The following is a 5,670-nucleotide window of genomic DNA, read 5'->3' as shown; positions in this document are numbered from 1 at the left end:
ACTGTTCCACCTCCTCCCTCTCATTCACACACATGTACTCTGTCTTACTACGACTGACTTTCATTCCTCTTCTTTCAAGTGCATACCTCCACCTCTCCAAGTTCTCTTCCACCTGTTCCCTGTTCTCACCACACATCACAATGTCATCTACAAACATTATAGTCCACTGGGATTCCTGCCTGACCTCATCTGTTAGTCGGTCCATCACCAGAGCAAACAACAAGGAGCTCAGAGCAGATCCTTGATGCACTCCCATCTCCACCTTGAAGCTATCTGTCACTCCTACAGCACATCTCACCACTGTCCTCCTGTCCTCATACATGTTCTGCTGTCCTCGTACATGTCCTGCACCAGTCTAACAGACTTCTCTGCCACTCCAGAATTCCTCATGCAATACCACACCTCCTCCCTTGGCACTCTGTCATAAGCTTTTTACAAATCCACAAAGCCACAATTCATTCATTCAACCTTTATTTATACAGGTTAATTCCACTGAGCCTCGGGGACTCATTTACAAGACAGACCTGACAATGAAGTTCTTTCTGACCCTCTCTGTACTTCTCCATCAGCATTCTCAAAGCAAAGATGGCATCTGTGGTGCTCTTTCTTGGCATGAAACCATAAAATCATACTGCTCACCAATAGTCACCTCTCGTCTAAAGCCCCCAGTATACTCCCGCGTACGTCCATTCACGTGTACGTACGCGGGTACTGTACGCAGAGGGTTCAGACTTCATACTCGAGCGTACACCCTGAGCAGCTGCAGAGCAGCTTCACAGACAAGGGGCGTTTACCTTTGGGACAAATTGAGTTCGCCGATTAGTCATTTGTTGACACGCCTACTGGATTGATTGACAGGTCGTAAAAAAAAAAAAAAAAGAAGAGCGCTGTCAGCCTCAGCTGCAGCGGTGTTCTGTGTTTATCTGTTGTTAATAAAAAGATCTAAAAAAACCAAAAAAAAACAGGAAGCGCTGGCTCTGCAGCCCACACATCAGACCAGCCCACCAGGAAATCTCCAGACCCTCCTGCAGCCACCCTGGACCTGAGTTTAATTCTCTCGTGACAAATTATTTCATTTCTCACCATTTCAGTCATGGCAACAACGGAGGAGGAAGAGATCACTTGCCTCTTGGGAAAAAAACAACAAAAGAAAAGGCCAGATCAGGGATGAAGAAGGGGAATTTAATACATTGGTGTCACATACAAAACAGTCCGTTGCTGGGCAGTTTATTGTGCGACACCGCGTACGCGTCGTAAAAATTGAGCTTTGCACGGACATGCCCTGGGGGGTATGCTCGTACCTCCGCATACGTACGTGTGCACCTCTGCGTATGGACATATGCAGGAGTATAATGGGGCCTTAAGTCTAGCTTCCACAACTCTTTCTCAGATCTTCATCGTGTGACTCATCAACTTAATTCCCCTGTAGTTGCTAAAACTCTGTACATCACCCTTGTTTATAAAATTGAGCACCAGCACAATTCTTTTCCATTCCTCAGGCATTTTCTCATGCTCAAATATGCCATTGAATATTTGAGTCAAAAACCTCACTGCCATCTCTCCAAGACATTTCCAAACCTCCACTGGTATGTCATCAGGTCCTACTGCCTTCCCCTTCATTCTTTTCAGAGCTTTCCAGACTTCACCATCACTAATCTTTCCCACTTCCTGGTCCACAGTTTCTATGACCTCTATGTTCTCTTTAATTCCCGATTCATTAGCTCCTCAAAGTACTCCTTCCATCTTCCCACCACACTCTCCTCATTTGTTAAAACCTTACCATTCCTCTTTAACTAGCCTAACCTGCTGCTTATTCTTTCCATCCTGATCCCTCTGTCTCACCAATCGGTACAAGTCCTTCTCACCCTTAGTGTCCAGCCACCCATACATCTCATCATACGGCTTCTGCTTTGCCTTGGCTACCTCCCTCTTTGCTCAATGTCCCATCTCCTTATATTCCTGTCTCCTTTCTTCAGTCCTCTCACTGTCATATTTTGTCTTGGCAAACCTCTTTCATTGCACGTCACTATTCCACCACCAGGTTTCCTTTTCATCCATTCTGTGTCCAGATGACACACCAAGTACCTTCCTACCTGTCTCTCTAATTACTGTTGTTGTAGTCCAGGAAGCTCTTTCTTATCACCCAGAGCCTTTTAACAGCTCCTCTCTGAATTTCACATAACATTCTTCCTTCTTCAGCATCTACCATTTGGTCTTCTTCTCTGATTTTACTCTTTTTTTTCTTCTTCACAACAGCAATCATTCTACACAGAATTCAATTCAAAAATACTTTATTAATCCCAAAGGGAAATTATTTGTTTTTGTAAGTCGTTATCCTCATTTCATTAAGAGATGTTATAGATACTGATGGCTGTAGACAGGAAGGATCTCTTGTAAAGGTCCATCCCACAGTGGATCATAAGAAACTGTCTGCAGATGCTGTCCGATCCGTCCACCCAGACTCGGCTGGCCTCTCGGTTCCCGCCGGGCTGTAGGACCGCCTGAATGCCGGGCAGAACTTCTCCCAAAGCAATGGTCACTCCTCCCAGCAGTCTGCTGAGCTCCTCGTCGCTGCGGACAGCCAACTGTAGGTGCCGAGGGACGATCCTGTCTTTCCACTGTCATGAGCCATGTTTCCTGCTAGTTCCAGGATCTCAGTGGTCAGGCACTCAAGCACAGCTGGCAGGTAGATGAGAATGCATCCACAGAACATCCTTTTCAACTCATTTGAGATTTGGGGCTGTAGTTGAGATATTATTTGAGCTTTTGAGATGTTAATCTGCTGCTGTTGGCTGTAGAAAACTGCCTTGTTGCCATGGTTACGCATCATAACAAATGTTCAAAACTATAAAAGTTTCTGTAAAAATCCTTCCAGCTGCACAGCATCCGATACCAGAGGAAACAGTTATCCAAAAAAAAAGTGATTTACATCCAGAAAAAGAGGAATTAGTTTCCAAAAGCAAAATCTCAGAATGAAAGTAACAGAGCTGCTTCAACATGCAGCCACCTTGAGCAGAGCAATTCTAGAACATCATCTGATGAATCATCTGATGTTGTCTGGCCACTCTCTCCCCTGCCACAACCTTACAGTCTCCATTCTCCCTCAGGTTTCCTCTTCTACACAGAATGTTGTCGACCTGCGTACTTCTTCCTCCACTCTTATAGGTCACTCTATGATCCTTCCTCTTTTGGAAATGGGTATTGACTACAGCACCAAAGTTCATGCTCAATAATCCAGGTATTAATCCAACAATGTTCAGTCAGGTCATCTGGATGGTTTCTTTTGTTGACTTCAGCCATTTCCATTCTCTTGGCAAAATTCACCACCATCTGTTCTTCCTGATTTCTTCCCTTGACACCAAACCTACCCATCACTTTTTCATCCCCTCTGTTTCTTTCACCATGTCCATTCAGGTCTGCTCCAAACATCTCTCTATCCTCCCTGGGAATACTCTCTATCACTTCGTCCAGATCTTTCCTAAATTTCTCTTTTTCCTCCCCATCACATCCAACCTGTGGAGCATAACCACTGACAATGTATAACATCAGATCTTCTACTTCTACCTTCAGACACATCACCCTATCTGACACTCTTTTCACCTCTACTACATTCTTGGCCAACTCCTCCTTCAGGACCGCCCCTACTCCATTTCTCTTTCTATCCACACCATGGTAAAACAGTTTGAACCCTGCTCCAGTGCTGTGAGCCTTGCTGCCCTTCCACTTGGTCTCTTAGACACATAAAACATCTACCTTCCTTCTCTGCATCATGTCAGCCAGTTCTCTACCTTTGCCTGTCATTGTCCCCACATTTAGAGTTGCAACCCTCAGTCCTACATTTTTCACTTTCCTGTTCTCCCTCTGTCTCCTAACACGTTTCCCTCCTCATGGTCTTCGACTAACAGTAGCACAATTTCCACCGGCACCGTTGGTCAACAGCGCAGGTTAGAGCTGTCATTTCGAACCCGAACCTGGAACCCGGCCCAGACCGACCAGAATTAGGGCCGGGACGATCCATATTAATGTGATTAATGCGATTAATGTGATTAATGTGATTAATGTGCGGACCAGGCCGGTCTCGGGCTTTGATGTGGTTTTACGAATCATACAGCACAAAAAAACTAAATAAGAATGCACAATATAACTTTGTGTTTATCTACTTACAGGAGGAGGCAGTAAGTTTACTGATGAGGAATGGAAATAAATAAAATAGAGTGCAGAAGTTAATCAGCCTGTGAAAAGAGAGTAGCGCTGGCGGCGCATTGCGCAACAATTACGCATGACCCCGCCCGCTCTGCTTTGCTCCTCTTATGAGACATGCAGAAGTACTGGGGTTCAAAATCCTTATCCACGACTTACACAGAGCTGTACTTTTCCTGTGGCCTAATTTTAACAAACTTAAAATGATGACACCTGCTGATGTGTGTCAGGGGCACGCTCAGGCCCGCACCCTGCTCTCAGTTAGCTGCACAATAGACCAGCAGAGGACAGCTGTCAAACCTGTTACAGTGGACGCAATATTGTTCTTACATGACAAACCATGTAAGTAGACCACAATAACTTCTTGACAGATTTTTAAATATATTTATAATTTTGAATTTAGGCAACTTGGGTCTAATTCCAGCATTATTTTGCAGGTTCATAGCCAAAGAAACGAGGCTGTGGCTGCACGACGACCCAGCACAAACTGAGCCAGCTGTATATATGCACTTTTCATTTTGTTCACGTTTGTGCAATTCTTATTAATACTTTGTATATTTTATGATCATTTTTATTGTTCTTTATCACCCGTTGTTGTTGAAATTCAAGATTGTGCAATATTAGTTTCCGGCTATTCTTTCAGCCCTTCATCCTTTACCCACTATGTCTGTTATTTGTTATAGATATTTTGTTTATTAAATTATTAGCATAATCATTGTTGTAGAATGTAGGCCTTCCTTTTCAATTTATATTTCATGCACACACCAGTTTTATTCTGTGGTGTAGTGTGGGTGTACGTTAAATTGCTCCGTCATCAGCGATAGCGTGACTCAGCTTTATTTTGCACGACTTTCTTTTGTCTAAATTAAAATAGCCTTGTTCTATATTTTTCCAAATATTTTTTCTCTAAAAATATATTTGTTCATCTGTATAGTAGCCTATCTTTAGAGTGGATTTTTTTAGGTTATTCATTTTGTATGTTAATATCCCTTTAGTGACTTGTTAATAAAAATAAATCTTATATCTTCCTTTCGTTCCATTTTTTAAACTATCGCGTGAAACTGATTTGCTTACAAAAGCAGTAAAAGCTTAATAAAATATAAAAGTTTTTTTTTTTCGGGTTTGGACCTCTAATTACGTTAATCCATTGGGTTGGGTTAGGGCTTGGAAAAAAACAACTATGGACTCGGTCCGGTCCAGACCGGATTTATTAGGCCCGAATGCAACTCTAGCACAGGTGGCAGTCGTTGTTAACCCGGGCCTTAACATATCTGGCACTGAACAGGCATCCTTGAGCATGCATCAGGATATATCTGGCATGGTTTTGCTTTGATTAACTTGCATTATACTTTTGGCAAAAGTGTTTTACATCAGATCCTCTTCCTGACACAACCCTCACCATTTACCCGGGCTTGGGACCAGCACAAGAGGTACACTGGCTTGTGCTCCCTAGTGGCTGTTTTTTTTTTT

This window comes from Nematolebias whitei, chromosome 21 (genome assembly GCF_014905685.2).
Source record: "Nematolebias whitei isolate Nwh7 chromosome 21, NemWhi1, whole genome shotgun sequence".
Lineage (NCBI taxonomy): Eukaryota > Metazoa > Chordata > Actinopteri > Cyprinodontiformes > Rivulidae > Nematolebias > Nematolebias whitei.
This window is presented reverse-complemented; position numbering follows the sequence as displayed.